This window comes from Haematobia irritans, chromosome 1 (assembly GCF_050003625.1).
Source record: "Haematobia irritans isolate KBUSLIRL chromosome 1, ASM5000362v1, whole genome shotgun sequence".
In the NCBI taxonomy this organism is placed as follows: Eukaryota; Metazoa; Arthropoda; class Insecta; order Diptera; family Muscidae; genus Haematobia; species Haematobia irritans.
Window position 1 is genome coordinate 131,837,845 of NC_134397.1, and position 19,949 is coordinate 131,857,793.

A 19,949-nucleotide genomic window follows, 5' to 3' on the forward strand; every position below is an offset into this window, starting at 1 on the left:
TATCAAATGCTTTGTAAACAGATGAAGGCATAACAAAAGATCAGCTGATTTCAGAAATTAAGCCATATGGCCGATATATACTTTTAACAAAAATAGGAAATAAACAAGTAATTGAAGTAGAAAGTGGGGCGGGGCCGACTATATCATACCCTAAACCACCCCTACTTGATGAGTAAACATACGCATTTGTGGGGTATCATTGGTATAGGTTTTGGAGATAAACCGCATTTCCATATTTAAGAACATAAAGGGGTACATGTGTATGGGAGTCTTGTCACAATCTGAGCTGAAACGTCTGATATTAGGAGCTTTATGTTAGTTGATTTTGCACCTATAGAATTAGTATGCCACTAATATTGAGTCCATTATTAAAAAAGAGGAAATCGATCAATTAGTTGTGGGTAATAAATCCAAATTTGTAAAAATCGGGCAATATTATTATGTAAGAGCTAAATGTAAGTCTAAATACGATCGGCTAGTAAATCAAAATTTGAAATTTGAGTAGCATTGTTTAATAAATAAGCGTATTATGGCCAAATTTGGGAAAATCGAGCGATGCATATATATGGGAGCTCTATCTAAATCTAAACCAATTTGTATAATATACAGGTATGATTGATATCACAGAAGGTTACCTTGAGGAAAAATCTAGCCAACTTTGAGTGAGATCGGTTAATAAATAAGGGCTTTATGGTCAAATTTGGCAAAATCGGGCGATACATATATATGGGCGATGGCTCCAAATTGGATGGACAAGTGGTTTTCGGAGTATATTCTAAAGATCTGGAACTTCGAATAGCGAAAAGATTACCTAATCACTGTAGTGTTTTTCAGGCTGAAATATTAGCAATAAGAGAGGTGGCGAATTGGCTGAGAAGTAATGTTCCAAAAAATGTTGGCATTAACTCGAAAACGGCCATCGACTGCCGCAAATCTCTCAACGAGATGGCTGATCAGTACAATATTCACCTAATATGGGTGCCTGGCCATAGGAACATACCGGGGAACTGTCAAGCAGATGAGTTAGCAAGGCTAGGAGCTACCTTTCATATTCCAGGTTAAAGTGGCAGCCCGATTAAGATTCAGGCTCAATTAAATAGACTATTCAGTCCATTGTGATACCACAGTAACTAAAAGTACCTATTACATATGGGCACTTCTAGTTTTAACCGCTGAACCTTCTTGATTATTTTTCTTTGTTGAACCAACCAGATTGTTCCAAAAACATTAGCAGACTGCTTAAGTTAACGTTTTCCTGATCCGCCAGTAATCTGAAGCTATATGCTCCTAAAAGTTGCTTGCGCTTTACACAAAATGCAGGACACTCACACAAGAGATGTTTAATTGATTCCTTTTCCTCCGCATCATGACAGCTCATACAATAGTCATTATACTTCGCACCAATAGTTTTTGCAAATTCGCATATCAGGCAGCGACCCGTTATAGCAGATATCAGAAGTGATATCTGACGTCTTGAGAACACTTTTACCTATAACAGGATTGTCAAAAACATCAAAAACTCAGAACAGCAACCACCCAGCAAAAAAGAGCTTCCCAAAAAGTAGTTTGGATCCCCAACTTTTGATCCGGAAGTAGTGCACACTTAGATTATCTCCAATGAAATTTACATGGGCTTGCCATAGGAGGGAAGTACTTCGTTTTCGGATCCTTTGCATTGCTTTAGGGGGTTGAACTTGGGTTTGTTGAACACGAAGCGTCGAAACGTCAATTTAAATGTTTGTGATATGATCGTAATATAAAACCAAGGCATAACATTCTAACTACTTCTCGAGATATTCTTTATTAGTATGAGTGAAAAAATAAAGAACACTGGTTCAAATCTCATCAGAGGCAATTTTTTATCAACTATTTTTATGTTGCACATCGTTTTTATTGTGTTATTTTCCCGGGACGCTCTTAAAAGGAAATGATTGTGGAACAACTTCCAATTTTTTTTGTTGGTATATCATTTAAGAAAATCTTCCTTCTCATAAAAGCAAAAATGAACTAAAAGAAAGGAAAAACTAATTGTGCCAAATCATTACCATATTACTTCTTCTGCTTTAAGTCGGTATTAAGTTCGAGTATAGCCGCTAAAATTGGAAAAAGTTTATTTTCTTTAAAATGAATTAATAAAAACTATATGAACATTTATTAAATCATTTTATTATTGATTAAAAAAAATTAACTGTTAATTTAATTAATTGTAGCATTTTTATAACAACGGACTTTTAAAATTAAAAAAAAAAAAAAATATATATATATATATATATATATATATATATATATATATATATATATATATATATATATATATATATATATATATATATATATATATATATATATATATATATATATATATATATATATATATATATATATATATATATTTATTTGTGTGTGTGTGTGTGTGTTCATTTTATGAACAATTATAATGAAACAACCAACAGGTATCTGACAGTTCGAGGTTTTTGTAACAGTATCATTACCTTCAGTACTTACATCAAACACCCAAGGGGGTATTATATTAATTTGGTATAAAAGGATCTCCGAATATAATTATAAGAATTTGTTTGCAATTCGGAAATTTATGTATAACTATCGATACATGTATATTAAAGATGTCTTATTAAAAATAATATATAGCATAAGGTTATCTCTGAATAACCATTTGTATGGGGAATATTGTCATGAGAATAAACAACATTGAGCAAGAAAATTTAAAGAAGCTTATTAAATTATTGATTTATATACATTTTTCTTAACATATACATACATTATATTTTAATAATCACAACCTAGTTTAATTAAAGGCAAATAAAAATGTTTTGAAAATAAAAAATAAAATCAGTTTTATTGAGAAAAACAATCAATACAAATCTTGGACACGTGCAATGAGAAGAGGATAACCCTAATCTCTCAATTTTATTTGTAAACATCAGATGCTAAATCACAAAGAACGCGTGGCTTAGCCTTCACGTTTATTGTTATTATTTATATTAATATAAATGTGATTGTGTGATGTTCACTGAATCTATAATGACTGATCTCTAATGTGGAAAAATGTTGCCCTAGGTGTATATCATTGTTAATAATTTTTGCACTGCATAAAAAAGAGCAATTTTATCTAGACCAGAGATGGTCCAATTTTTTAGGTTTTCCACACTCAAAAAAAAGTGAACTCACTATTTCACTAAAGCCAATTTAGCTATATTTTAGTTCATGAAATTATTATATTTGGTGAAAGTTAATAATTTTTTGCGTACATTAGTTAAATGAACTAAAAGATGGGAAAAATTATACACAAGTTAAGGACATAGATTTACTAAATTCGTATTTGTCATAAAATAGTTCATTAGTTCTTCAAATTTGTAAATTTTACTACAAAAGCGTCCATCATGAACTTCGTATGTCACTAAAGACATTCTAGCAATTTTTAACTCCAATTTTTTCCTTCAAACTACAAAATTTTCTTTAAAAAGTGAAAAAAAATTATTTATGTTTAATAAATTTTCTTGAATTTGTCGAAAAATGTTTACTTATTTTTGTGATATCGGCGCTATGCCAGCGCTTGTAATACTGTTTAGTTAAAAATTTCTAAAAATATTCAAAATTTTCTAAAATTAATCAAAAGTTTTCTTCCTGGTGGGTTCACTGTTTTTTCAGTGTACAGTCCAAAATTTGTAAACGTCGAAAAAACGCCATATACCGGTACAAAATGTAAAAACATAGTAAATGTCAGATATTCTTATAAATAAATAAGAATAAATAAATTATAAATTTTACTCAAAAGCGGTTTTCTGGCATATGAATAACGACTGAATGCAACGCATATTCCAAACGCTGAAACTGTGAAAATTATTGTGGCCAGGGCTGCCAATAAAATTTTAAGAAAAATCGTCTATGCATTCTGAGCAAGTCATAGCCGCGAACGCCATCCAGTAACTATTTGCATATTCTAAATAAAAATGTGTGTCATCTCCTGAGTTGATCTATTCGTATCCGTCCGTTATTCGGTCGGTCTGTCTATTTATTGTTCGCAGAATTCCGGTCGCAATTATTTTGATGAAACTTGGTTCAGTGCTTTTTTTGGCACAAGACCGAGCGCTATTGCATTTGGAAAAAATAATCGGATCAAATTTAGATACAGCCCCCATATATATGTGTCGTCCGATTACTAACCGGTCGTCTTCAAATTTAATACAAGGTAATTAAGAACCCTTAACGTAAGCAAAATTTAATTGAAATCGGTTCAGATTTCGAATTCGCTCGATTTTTCCAAACGGAGTAAAAGTTGACATTTTCGAGGCAAAAATCGAAAACTGCTATTTTTATACCCTAAACCACATAGTGGTCAGGGTATAATAAGTTTGATCGGCCAAAAAATGTGCCTACCAGAAATATTGATTTTAGACCCCATTAAATGTATACCGATCGACTCAGAATCACCTCCTGAGTCGATCTAGCGTTTGGTGTCCGTCCGTCCGTCCGTCTGTCCATGTATTTGTTGTTCACAGGATTCCAGTCGCAATTATTAACCGATTTTGATGAAATGTGGTACAGGGAGTTTTTTGGGATTAAGGACGAACGCTATTGAATTTGGAAGAAATCGGATCAAATTTAGATATAGCTCCCATATATATGTATCGCCCGATTTCGACAAATGGAGTCACGTTGCGTTTGTTTTCAAACGGATCGTCACCAAATTTGGCAAAAAGTAATCTTTTTCATCGTTCCTCAAGTCTGCAAAATTTTATCTAAATCGGTTCAGATTTAGATATAGCTCCCATATATATGTATCGCCCGATTTTCCCAAATTTGGCCATAAAACCCTTATTTATTAAGCGATCTTACTCAAACTTGGCTTACTCTAATCTTTTATGGTACTGACAATATGTGCCAAAAATAATCGAAATCGGTTCAGATTTAGATATAGCTCTTATATATATGTACCGCCCGATTTTTCTAAATTTGGCCATAAAACCCTTATTTATCAACCGATCTTACTCAAATTTGGCTAAATATAGTCTTCTATAGCACTAACTATATGTGCAAAAAATTATCGAAATCGGTTCAGATTTAGCTATAGCTCCCATATATATGTACCGCCCGATTTTTCTAAATTTGGCCATAAAACCCATATTTAGCAACCGATCTTACTCAAATTTTGCTAAATATAGTCTTCTATAGCACTAACTATATGTGCAAAAAATCATCGAAATCGGGTCAGATTTAGCTATAGCTCCCATATATATGTACCGCCCGATTTTTCTAAATTTGGCCATAAAACCCTTATTTAGCAACCGATCTTACTCAAATTTGGCTAACTATAGTCTTCCATAGTACTAACTATATGTGCAAAATTTCATCGAAATCGGTTTATTTAGATTTATTTAGATATAGCTCCCATATATGTATCGCCCGATTTTGAAAAATTCGCCCTTAATAACCTTATGTTTGACCATACAGACCTCATTTCTTAACTGATCTTACTCAAATCTTGCACAAGGTGACCTTTTGTGGTATTAATCAAACTCGCAAAATATTATGCAAATTGGTTCAGATTTAGATATAGCTTCCATATATATGCATCGTTCGATTTTCCCAAATTTGGCCATAATACTCTTATTTATTAACCAATGTTACTCAAATTTCAAATTTTGATGTACTGGCCGATCGTATTTATACGTACTTGTAGCTCTTTCATAAGAATATTGCTCAATTTTTACAAATTTGGATTTATTACCCACACTAATTGAACGATTTTCTCTTTTTTAATAATGGGCTCAATATTAGTGGTATACTAACTCCGTAGGTGCAATATCAACTACAGCCAGTGTTGCTAGAAGTAGGGGAAATTCTCTGTATATAGGGGTTTTCTAATATTTAGCGTCTTGTAGGCACGTTGGACCACAATATAGGGACATTTTCACTCAACACAATTTGTAATAATTTTTACATTTTGGTGGCTCTATGAAATTAGAAGCCGGCAAGGCTTGATCTTTAACAATGTGTGGTAACAACACTTACCACTCGTCCAAAAAAATCTAACAACATTTGAAGATTACCACAAATTACCACAAATTTACCAAACAAATACTACAAATAATAGAAATTTTTGTCAAAACTTTATTCCTGTAGAAAATTTTGTCAACATTTTATTTCTATAGAAAATTTTGTCAAAATTGTATTTCTATAGAAATTTTTTTTCAAAATATTATTTCTATAAAAAAATTTTCTCAAAATTTTATTTCCATGGAATTTTTTTCTCAAAATTTTATTTCTATAGAATTTAGTGTCAAAATTTTATTTCTATACAGAAATTTCTCACAAAAATTTGTTTATAGAAACTTTTTCCAAAATTTTATTTTTATAGAGATTTAACAAAAAAAATTACTATTTTGGTTAGAATTCTACCAACTGTGGCAACCGTGGTGGTAATACAATTTATATTCTAAGTTATATGTTATACGTTGCATATTCATGTTTTAGGATAATAAAGTACTTAGAACCATTTTTGTTTTGTAAAATTTGTTTAAATTTAACGAAAAATATTGTAGGGAAAATTGTTTGGGAATCTATGGGAAAGTAGGGAACTTTTTTGTCCTTGTAGGGTAAATCGAACATTTTCCCTGGCAACATTGACTAAGAGCTATAGTAAGATTGATACAAAGCACCCATAAACATGAACCCCTTCATTTTCTTAAATATGCAACTGCGGTTTATATCCCATACCTATATCAATGTTACCCCCACAAATGCTTATGTTTACTAATTCGGTAAGGGTGGTTTAGGGTATGATATAGTCGGCCCCGCCCGACTTTCTGCTTTACTTACTTGTTTGAGTCAAAAATCGTCAAAATGCCGATAAATCGGCAAAATTGGCAGCCCTGTGGCAAAAATCGGATTTAGGTACAACGTGTGGACATGCAAAAAACCAACCATGCAGATTAATAAACCCGATTTTAATACGTTTATGTGAAATCCCACGTCTATAACATATTTTCTTAATATTTTTTATAAGGAAAATGGTTATTAAAAATATACTAAATAAAATAAAAACAATTATTTATTAATTTTAAGTCTTTTTATTATTAAATATTTTTATTCTGATTTGATAAAAGAATGTTTGACAAATCAAGTTCTTATTAAATATTACAAATGGTGTAGTATATAAAATGCTTTTGTATATACAGTTATATATAAACTATACAATATCCTTATCTATAATTGTATCGTCATCATAAATGCAAACAAAAATTAAACTTTACAATTTTATTGTAGAACTGATTAAAATTTACGTAGGACCTGTTTCTTTCGAGTACAGGATACTTAAGACGTAATGAAACCCAGCAAAAAAATGTGGAAGTTCTTCTAAAGGCACAACTTTAAAAGCATTTCCAAAAATGTCATTTCATTTGATCCAATTTTTTATAACTCGCTTTTTCATACCTTTAATGGGAAATTTAATTTTTTTTTTGTTTCAAATATGTTAAAATCAGATTAAGAATTAATAAAATGGTATAAAATGTTTAAAATGGTATAAAAAGTTTAAATTGAAATCCATTCTAGAAAAATTATCAATTTTTGAAAATATTTGATGTCAAAGGTTCCAGACAAGCGTATAAAAAAATTCAAAATCATAAAAAAATTTTAAAAATTATTTATTTTGTAAAAATATCACAAAATTTCTTAATTCCCATCTAAAACACTGAATTCGCATTACACCTTAAGAAGTGATGCGAATTCAGTGCAACGGCTGTTGAAATCCGTCCTATGACAACCCCATAATAAATTCATCGATTCTGCGCCAATTTAGCACCACTTCCGGGTCCAAAAAGAACATTTTCACTACTTTTTTGGTGACGATTTTTTTATTGGGAAGGAAAGACATTTCTACTCTTATTACTGATCCGAGAATGAAGCCGGTCCAGTTTTTAAGCAGCGATTGACAAGCCACTTGTATCGGAACGGTAATTAAAGCAATCTTACAAAAAAATTCCATTAATCTATTCATCTGTTTATTTTTGTTGAATAGTAAATAAAACGAGTGACTTCGACAGACCAAAAAGAGTCGGCGGCGCCTAAAAACTGCTGCACGATTGGGCGGCTTCATTCCCTGTTTCTGACACTGACAATCTTTATTTTTGACAAAGGCGAATGTGGGTGTCAACTTCAGAGAGGTTTCACTCTATCATATATCTGTCTAAACGGTTCATAATGCACCGTTCATATTTACAAGGCTCCAATTGCCGTTTTCAATGTTTGCATTTAATATGACTATATACTTATTACTTATGTATATTTTTATTTCTTATATATATTTTCTGTATATATATATGTAAATAAGCGAACCAAAAAATTGTCGATGGAATATTCTTTTAACTTGCTGGACAAATTCTATGTGATTTAATGTAAAACTAATGCAGTTGTGAGTATGCAATTTATATATGACAGACGCCCTTTATACTGTACTGTTTTGGGGATTTTATATAAAACACATGATATGGGCGGTTTGAATCAATTAGGAGCGGAGAATGAAGAAGTAGCATTTTTGTCGGCGGTGGCTGATACAATACAGCGGATATTATAAAGCCAATTATTGGAATAGTTTCGAGATTACTTGTACAACCAATTTTCATTCTTCGATTAGGAGCAGAGAATGAAGACGCCGAGTCGATCCGCCAGTTTTAGCCGCCGCTGGCCATTTTTGACCAGTCGACGCTGCCGCCGAATGTGTCGGCTCATCTTGACACAAATCCAATAAATCAAAAATATTGAGTTATATCATGTAAATAATTATTCCATTTTTGCCTAATTCTGCTAAATAACTTTCCAAAAATTTAGCTGAGAAAATTGTAATGAAATATAAATTTTTAGTTGTACATTACCATTCCGATAACTTCAAATTAATTTTATAATGGATAATTGCCCGCCGCCTAATAGACAAATTTACATCGGCTTAGCCTTCAAGCCGCCGCCGGAGTCAAAAATTTTGTGTCAGCCACCGACAAAAATGGGTCGGCTTCATTCTCCGATTAGGAGCCATATCGGCGTTGCCAAGTGTCTTTTATAAAATCCGAAAAAATCCGTTCAAATAAAAGTATAATTAAGCTCAATATCTCACAATCGTTCCACTAAAATCACTAAAACAGATGATATTTTGTTTAAAAAAAAAACTCTCTCTGTTTGGCATTTCAACTAAATGGGAACTTTGATCATAGTCTCTCCAAATTTTGTGTAACCTACATATGTGATCTTCAATAAAATAAGTTATACGACGACAGAACACAATCCCATAAAATTTGTAAAACAATTCATGTGTCTCTGATTCGGGGACTAAATATTCCTTAAAAAAAAAACTATTTTCATTAGCCTTATATCGTAAAGATTTTCCTTATAATGTATATATATTTTTTTTGTTATAATTATATTAATTATCATACTTTTGTTTTTTGAAAAATCAAGTCTTTTTATACCATATTTTATATTTGTTTTTTTTTTTTGCACTAAATCTAGTTGCATGGTCTTAATATAGATTTATAAATTTATTGTAGTAATTAATATTTATTTGCCATTTAATTTGTTATTTCAGGAGAGGATATAATATTGCGCTGAAGATTGTCTGCAAATATTTTAAATCAAATTTTTCTTTGCTAATGACAAGGTGTAACAACAGATGACATCTCTAAAACATGTGATTAAATTTTTTAAAAAATATTCTTCAAATGTCATTTTTACCTTTTATTATTTTAATATTACAACAATTAACTTCAGGTAGCTATCATTTCTAAACCGCACGCCTGACAGCTGACATATTTATTTCAGAGGCCGTTCATGTTACTGTTTACAAGCCTAAAAATCTAAACCGATTCTAAAATTTTATGTAATTTCCGAAATTTTTTGCTTCTGAGCAATAAAATTAAAAAATATAGTGCTTTACTTTATTGTGTTGCATATTTGTTCATATTTAAATTTACAAAATAATGGTTTCTTCCACTATGGGGTTTCAAGCAAACCCTCGAGGGACGAAAATTACGACAAGGTACCTCTGATTTAATAATTGATGGCAACACCAAGAGAACCAATCAACATTTATTGTCGGAAGTTCTCTCGAAGTCGGCTATTTATAATCTTAAAATTCGATCAATCTAATTCTTTTTTTTTTGGAAAATCGATTCAAATCGGCTAATGATGATAAAACTCGCATGAAGAATAGTTGTCAAAATCTAATCGACTTTCAACGATACAATTGAAAAGTCGGCTTTTAATTGAAAGGGAAATACTAAAAAGTTAAAAGTCTTTAAATGAAATTTCCGAATTTTGAAAAAAACGAATTTTGATTCTCCTAACGATTCCTAGTAAGATTGCACAAGCTAGAAATTCATTTGAGATGAACCTCGTGCTCGGTTGCTACCAAAATTTGAAAAAAATAACGAACATCTACCAAATTTTAAAATATTTATTTTACAGTTTTTGATCACAATTATGTCAAAATTTTATTTCTATAGAAAATTTTGTCAAAATTTTATTTCTCTAGGAATTTTTGTAAAAATTTTGTTTCTATAGAAAGTTTTGTTAAAATTTTATTTCTATAGAAAATTTTCTCAAAATTTATTTCTACAGAAAAATTTTCAAAATTTTATTTCTACAGAAAATTTTGTTAACATTTTATTTCTATAGATAATTTTCTTAAAATGTATTTCTATTGAAAAATTCTCAAAATTTATTTTTATAGAAAACTTTGTCAACATTTTATTTCTATAGAAAATTTTTCCAAAATTTTATTTCGTTAGAAAATTTGATCAAACTTTTATTTCTATAGAAAATTTTGTCAAAATTTTATTTTGCTAGAAAATTTTGTCAAAATTTTATATTGTTAGAAAAATTTGCCAAAATTTTATTTTGTTAGAAAAATTTGTCAACATTTTACTTTTATACAAAATTTTGTCAATATTTTATTTCTATAGAAAATTTGTCAAAATTTTTTTCTATGGAAAATTTTGTCAAGTTTTTTTCTATTGAAAATTTTGTCAATATTTTTTTCCATAAAAAATTTTTTCAAATTTTTTTTCTTTATAGAAAATTGTGTAAAAATTGTATTTCTATAAAAACTGAAATGCATCTTAGTTGGAGAGGAATATTTTGCAAAATCTACCAAAGTATCAAGACTTCTACCAATCTACCAAACAGTAAAAAATCTACCACTTTTAATAGAATTCTACCAACTGTGGCAACCGTGACCTAGTGACGTTCAACCCAACAGAAAAAGTCTAGTGGAAATAATGATTTGAGTAATATGTCTTATAATTTTAAGTCAAACATTTCAAAAGAAGAGTACACTCATAAAAAAAGTCTGCTAAAAACAGAAGTCCATGTCTGTTATTATATTTTTGTACTTCAGGGAATTTTTAGGTTATAAATTTTCATCCAAAGTATATTTAAGAACCAAAAGAAGTTTTTGGTACATTTTTGCACTGTAATATACCTACAAGCTCCTAATTGTGATCAGCAAGCATTTTGTTTGCTGTTATGCCTCAATTTGATAAATATTCAGATTTTTGGGTAAATACTATAGATATTCTAAATTATTGTTTTATTTGTGTTACGAGTTTATATTTTTATTTGTTTCAGCCAAACTAAAACATGTTTTAGTGTAATCGAGCTTAAAAAATAGCAGACATTGTTTCTATTTCAGCAATCACTTACTGCTTTCCCATTTTCAGCAGACTTTTTGCTGTTTTAGCAGACTTTTCTGATGTTTCTATTAACAAATTCTTTGGGTATAGGTACTATGCAACTTAGGAATAAAAAAAACACATACAAAATATCCCAACAATATTTTTTAAATTAAAATCTTGATTTATTTAAATATCTGGATAAAAAAAATTAGATTATCAAATGATTCAATTATGTAAGACTATTTTATTTACACAAATGGGCGCGAGTTGAAAGATAAATTGTATTATACTTTGCTAACATTTTATACTTTTCGATAGTACATTGTACATTGACATTAAATCCGTAGGTTCAATGTTTGTATTTTTTTTCTGTTTTGTGAAAATGGTCATTGTCATTTAAGGGTCAAGAATTTTAAAAGGCAATGGTCAATACCATTACAATGATTTTCAACTGATTTTGCAATTTGTATTTTATTTTCTTTTTCGTAAATTGATGCAATGGCGTTGTTGTTTATGCAATTGTATTTATTTCAATCTTATTGCAAAGGATTAAACGATATAATGGAAAGTACCAATTAAATCCATTTTATGCAATTCTATTTAGCCTATGGTGTATTAAAATCAGCTGACCACAATGTGTTTTGTAAAAGGTATCGAAATACCAAATAAACAAAAATATTGTTTCACAAAATTGCAATATTCGAAAGGAAACTGTTGTCATTTCGAATCGATGAAGATTTCATTTTTCTTTAAAAAATTTAGTAATTTCCATTAGTTTATATAAATAATAATAATTTCCATGACGCTCTCAAAATATTGTCAAAAATTGTCCAAATATATTGTTAAACAAAATAAAATTATGTACGTACATTATGGGATAAATTTTATCAAAATGCCAGTATACAAACCCAGAGAAGAAATATGATCACCTCAATCATGTTTCAAGAGCAAAATTTTATTTTTTGATTGTTACCATGTAACATATTTGTCTCAAACAAGTTGGTCGGCTTATATTGGAGCTATATATGGAACGATATGGACGGTTGTAATTTAAAAATTTCAACCAAATTTAAAAACTTGTTTTTATTGTATTCGACCTGTATTTGATTTTTCCAATTAATGAATTGTTGATTGAAACGAGCTCGAGGTCTATACTTTATTAATTTATTTTTTATTCAATATTTCGTCTTTTCATTGAAAGACTTCATCGGGAAAATTATTGAAAAAAAAAAAACAAAAAAAAACGATATGGACGGTTGTAATTTAAAAATTTCAACCAAATTTAAAAACTTGTTTTTATTGTATTCGACCTGTATTTGATTTTTCCAATTAATGAATTGTTGATTGAAACGAGCTCGAGGTCTAAATTTTATTAATTTATTTTTTATTCAATATTTCGTCTTTTCATTGAAAGACTTCATCGGGAAAATTATTAAAAAAAAAAAAAAAAACAAAAATATTACACCCACAATTGAGTAGAACCTAACGACACAGAGTATGACAACAGACGCTGTTAGAGGGCATATAATAACATTACGTTCTAAATTTTTGCCTAATTTTCCTCAAATTTCGTTCTTCCAGGAGACTCCATAAAGCAAATCATAGGATAGGTTTATATAGGGGCTATATATAATTATGGACTGATATGGACCAATTTTTGCAAAATTGTTGAAGAGCATATACTAATATTGTGATAAAATTTGCTCATCCAGGCGGATCTGCAAGCCACATCTAGGGGTCGGTTTATAGAGGGCTATACCTAAAAGTGGTCCCATATGGCCCAGTTGCAATACCATCCGACCTACACCAATAACAACTACTTGTGCCAAGTTTCAAGTGGATAGCTTGTTTCGTTAGGAAGTTAGCGTGATTTCAACAGAGGGACGGACGGACGGATACCAGTAGATCAGCACAGAATTTCACCAGAATTTTCAGAATATAAAGGGTGATAATTTGGTCAAGGGAAAACGCGTGTAAATCGGTGAAATCGTTTATTTAAAAAATCAAATTAAATTTATTTTTCAAGTTCAATTAGTATAAAATTCAGGAAAAATATTCAGTTCCGAATTGCCGGGCCTCACGCTTGACACCTGCCATCAGATTTTGTACAGCCACCTTGTCCTCCTTCTTCGCCGCAGAAAGCCAGTTAGCCTTGAACTGCTGCTCGTCCTTAGCAGTTTTTGTGGTCTTCTTTAGGTTCCGCTTTACAATAGCCCAGTATTTCTCAATTGGGCGGAGCTCTGGCGTGTTGGGAGGGTTCTTGTCCTTGGGAACCACCTGCACGTTGTTGGCGGCGTACCACTCCATGGCCTTTTTACCGTAATCGCAAGATGCCAAATCCTGCCAAAACAGTACGGAACAACCGTGTTTCTTCAGGAAAGGCAGCAGACGTTTATTCAAACACTCTTTCACGTAAATTTCTTGGTTGACAGTCCCGGAAGCTATGAAAATGCTGCTTTTCAAGCCACAGGTACAGATGGCTTGCCAAACCAGATATTTCTTTGCGAACTTTGACAGTTTTATGTGCTTGAAAATATCTGCTACCTTTCCCCTTCCTTTTGCCGTATAAAACTCCTGTCCCGGAAGCTGCTTGTAGTCGGCTTTGACGTAGGTTTCGCAGTCCATTACCACGCAGTCAAACTTCGTCAGCATCGTCGTGTACAGCCTCCGGGATCGTGCTTTGGCTGTCGTATTTTGTTTATCATCGCGATTTGGAGTCACTACCTTCTTGTAAGTCGATAGTCCGGCTCGTTTTTTGGCTCGATGCACGGTTGTAGACGATACACCCAGCTTATTTGCGGCATTTCGGAGAGAGAGGTTAGGGTTTCGCTTGAAACTACCGGCAGCTCTCTTTGTCGTCTCAGCGGCTTCCGGTTTTCGATTTCCCCCCGATCCAGACTTCCTGGCTGTCGACAAACGTTCCCCAAACACTTTAATTACATTTGTAACGGTTGATTTGGCAACTTTTAGCGATTTTGCCAGCTTTGCGTGCGAGTAGCTCGGATTTTCGCGATGCGCGAGCAAAATTTTGATACGCTGCTCTTCTTGCTTGGACGGCATTTTGACAACTGAAGAGTGAATTCCAAAATCAAAATAGGAGCAACATTCTACACACACACCTTCAAAATGAGGGGTGTTCAGGTTTTTTAAATACAAAATTGAAAGAAATACGTCAAGTTTATATTGACCAAATTTTGACCGTATCACCCTTTATGTACTTTTTGGGGTCTGATCCCAATATTTAGATGTGTATACCCCGTATCCTATAGTGAAGAGTATAATAAATTGCCACTTTTGTAAAACATTTCTTATTTTTTTTTTTTCACCAATTACATACTTTTTTGTAGTCGTCTAATAATTTGAGAAAAACTCACATATGTGGGGGGTAAGACTTAAAATATTGCATTTATGTTTTACTCGCATTACCTTCTTTGAATCTCAACATTCAATGAGAGAAATATTTAGTTGGGTGTATGAATTAGGGTAAATATTGAAATCGATTAAACCTATTATGAGTTTGCTTGAATTTAACATTTGATAATGTCGTCGTACTTTGTTGAGGCCAAAAATGCTAGTAAGCAAAAAGAATATGGTGGTCTTAAATAACAATAGGCAATGGACAAGGTAAAAATAGTACAATTTAATGACGTCTTACCAATTTAACTAAATCGTATGAAGAGTGAAAAATAGACTTACACAATAAACTAAGTATAATTGATTTTTTTTACTTTGATTGAATGCTAACACTCATACGTCACAAAGGTTTTCAACACTCATACGCCACACTAGTATATGTTAATAAAATAACTGATACACACTATAGAACACAAGACAATTTAATTCACATTTTTGGTTTTGATACACCCTCAAAAAAAATCGCTTCTCTAACATATGTTCCAAACATATTTTGCAGGAAACACATATATTATTGGATACTGCAGAAACATTAATATGTTTGTTTTATCTGAGCGTATTATATGTTTGGAAGCATTTTGAGTCCAAAAATAGTATATGTTTGGAAGAATTCCCCAAAGAAGATTGTGCTCATTCCCTCACATAATTTTCACTACCACGAAATTTTTGAGTTCTTCGCATCTTTTTCTGTAATACAAATATGCTGTTTTTTCTTTCAAATGTCTATTCTCTTGGTTCCGAATGTATATTCTCTTTATTCTGAATACTCATTCTAATATTCAAATTAAATAGTAATTAGACTTAAGCATATAAAATTTTTGGCCTTATCATGAAACAGTTTTCCGAACCAACATACAAGCGGTTTCACAGAAATTGCTCTCATTTCATTCTATCGCTGTGTTATGTTGATATCTTTTTATTCAACCATCCCGGTTTCCATCTCTATTTATTTCTCTATACTAACTCTCTCTCTCTCTCTGGCGCTCTTTGAATAAAGTATCACAACATATATATATGTTTACTCGAAATTTGTAAATTTATATATGTTTACATTCACACATATTATTTTTATGAAACATTCATGCCCCAAACATAATATATTCTAACATATTAACATATGTGTCCCAAACATTTTGTGTTAGTTTAGGAACATTACATGTTTGCACTTAAATATATTGTGTTTAAAAATTGTGCCCGAAACACATTTTGTTTATATCGGAACATATTAAAAACATATTTTTCTAACAGTGTACTTATACCTCGTTCACAATATACTTCCAAAATCCACTTTACTAAGATTTCAAAACGTCATTTGCCTTATAATAAAAGGCATTTCAAATAGGCTTTTAGTAGATTTTGAACCTAATGTGTATGGGCTATTAGAGATTTATGAAGTACTCCTCGTGCTAATAACGTTAGTATCATAAGGCTAATATAATGATGAGCTAAGTTCAATGTGATTTGAGAGCAATTTGAGAAACTGACTATTAAGCTATTTAGAGTACAGGGTATATAACAATTATTAAAACATCCAAATATAGATTTCCCATCATATAAAAGAATGCCCATCTGTCTGTTGTAATCATCGTTATGGAGCTAATATTCAAAAATTTGACAGTTGTGTATTTTATTTATACGGAATTAGGGTAGCCAGTTCATGCAGAATTTTATTTTATTTTATTTTATTTTATTTTTATACCTCCACCATAGGAGTTTTGGAGTCGATCTTTGAGCGATGTCCGTCCGTCTGTTGAAAGCACGCTAACTTTGACCTCCGCACTGTCTCAGATGAATAAATTTAATTTGATAAATTTGAATTTTGATGCGTAGTGTTAGTATATGGCCTCTAATGCGGACTTGCAGACTATTAGTTTATCCGGAGGACAGTGGTCGTGTCGAACATATCCCATATATTGGCCACATTATAAGTTAAGTCAGAGGGCATAATCGATACTGCTGCATGTTTATGGGATCGATAACACATTTACCGATTATTTAGTCATCAACGAATTGTCGTATCGATTGGACACACTGTAAGATTCTTTACAAACACAGACATTCCGTCCGGAAAAACTTATAGTCTGTAAGACGCATAAAAACCATGCAAAATTTGGTGCACATTGGTCCATACTTATACATCCCCTAACAGATGGCGTCGCTAGTATTAAATGCATATTATTTTTATATAGTACCAACCTTCAAATGATTCGTGTCAAAACTTGATGTCTTTAAGTCAATTAGTTTGTGAGATAGAGCGTCCTTTGTGAAGCAACTTTTGTTATTGTGAAAAAAATGGAAAAAAGGAATTTCGTGTTTTGATATAATACTGTTTTCTGAAGGGGAAAAAATACGGTAAGCAAAAACTTGGCTTGATAATGAGTTTCCGGACTCTGTCCCAGGGAAATCAACAATAATTGATTGGTATGCAAAATTCAAGCGTGGTGAAATGAGCACGGAGGACGGTAAACGCAGTGGACGCCCGAAAGAGGTGGTTACCGACGAAAAACATCAAAAAACTTCACAAAATGATTTTGAATGACCGTAAAATGAAGTTGATCGAGATAGCAGAGGCCTTAAAGATATCAAAGGAACGTGTTGGTCATATCATTCATCAATATTTGAATATGCGGAAGCTCTGTGCAAAATGGGTGCCGCGCGGGGTCACATATGACCAAAAACAACAACGTTTTGATGATTTTGAGCGGTGTTTGCAGCTGTTAACTCGTAATACACCCGAGTTTTTCCGTCGATATGTGACAATGGATGAAACATGGATCCATCACTACACTCCTGAGTCCAATCGACAGTCGGCTGAGTGGACAGCGACCGGTGAACCGTCTCTGAAGCGTGGAAAGACTCAAAAGTCCGCTGGCAAAGTAATGGTCTCTGTTTTTTTGGGATGCGCATGGAATAATTTTTATCGATTATCTTGAGAATGGAAAAACCATCAACAGTGACTATTATATGGCATTATTGGAGCGTTTCAAGGTCGAAATCGCGGCAAAACGGCCCCATACGTAGAAGAAGAAAAAAAGTGTTGTTCCACCAAGACAACGCACCGTGCCACAAGTCATTGAGAACGATGGCAAAACTTCATGAATTGGGCTTCGAATTGCTTCCTCACCCACCGTATTCTCCAGATCTGGCCCCCAGCGACTTTTTCTTGTTCTCAGACCACAAAAGGATGCTCGCAGGGAAAAAAATTGGCTGCAATGAAGAGGTGATCGCCGAAACTGAGGCCTTTTTTGAGGCAAAACCGAAGGAGTATTACCAAAATGGTATCAAAAATTGGAAGGTCGTTATAATCGTTGTATCGCTCTTGAAGGGAACTATGTTGAATAATAAAAACGAATTTTGAAAAAAAAAATTGTTTCTCTTTGTTAGACCGGGGACTTATCAGCCAACTTATAAGCCGACCCTTCCCCCAGATTTAACTCCAAAAGCCTCATGGAGGAACAAATTTCATACGATCCGTTTGTGCCTCTAATTATGACGCGAAAATTAGTTCATACTTATTTATAGACTCCTCTATATAAACCGATGATGAATTATCTAACATACACACAAAAAAAAAATTTTCTGATTCAATCACGAAATTAATTGATCCAATTAATTTTTAATTGAAATGTATTCAATCACAGAAATGATAGTATCAATTAAAAAATTAATTGAAGGTCAATTAAAAAATTAATTGATACTATTATTTTTGTGATTGGTTTTTGTTTCAATTAAAAAATTTGTTGAATCAATTAAATTTTTAATTGAATATTTTTAAAACTCAATTAAAATTTTAATTGGAAAAATTTTGTTGAAATTTTTTTGTGTGTAGACACCATGTGGCCTACCATACAATTTAGAACACAATAAATCTATACATTGTCATCGGCAATGTATAGGCCAAGTAATTCGATTGTGATGTTAGCTACTTCATCAAACAGTCTCCACTTTTCTTTTACAACAGAATTCTATTGTTTTAGCAGGTTTTCCGCGGTGTGTACTAACAAAATCCCAAAGAGGGTGTATGTTAATTTTTGCCTATGGTATTATCTATAACATTGTATATATAGATGTTCTCCAAACCCAACACAAGGCAAATCTTTACTGAAATCAAATGGTTATGTCTTCCGATGCTTGTCGAATATAATAACATTTCATTTTTTTAGCAAATTGCTCCCCGTAAAATTTCCCTTAGTAGTCCATAGAAACATCATCCGTCTATAAGTAGGAACCTACCAGCCCGCAATAGGGAACCATGGGTGGTCCGCATTGGTTTATGTTTTGATAGAACCGCTATATAGACCAATTCACCCATTTATTAATGTATTTTTAATAATTTCAATTTCTAATTTGGTTTGTTGACCTGTCTTTAACTATATTTTTGGTTTTAATCCAGCTCGAGGTCATAATGATAATAATTATGACCTCGAGCTGGACTAAAGCCAAAAATATAATTTTAATTTTTATTAAAATTTGCAATTATTCAAAATTATGTTTTTAAATTTTTGTATTAAATTTTTTTTTTTTTTGATTTTGGATATTTGTTCATATGTATTAGATTTTAAACTTTTTGTCCCTTCCAGGGGATATATGAGCTTGTTAATTTAGTTATAAACTCAGCAAAGGTAAATGCTTTCAAATAAATATAGTTAGCTGATATTATGCTCGAATATTCTGAGGGGCTAAAATATTTCTGGAAAGGCTTTACACAATTCGTTGATAATACTGAACATTTCTAATAAAAGATTTATTTGAGTTTTTAAACCTTATTTTGGTAAATAGAAAATAATCCATTGGCTTTCACCTTAAAAATTGTGCACTCATAGAAAAAAGACTGCTAAAAGCAGCAGTCGA

The 19,949-nt window shown here is 31.7% G+C and overlaps 1 protein-coding gene across 1 annotated transcript in view; it reads right to left on the reverse strand.

The window, feature by feature from the left end:
• The window catches only part of LOC142221813 (ER membrane protein complex subunit 2-like), a 94,995-nt gene that overhangs the window by 73,385 nt on the left and 1,661 nt on the right, over positions 1-19,949 (reverse strand). The window lies entirely within an intron of this gene.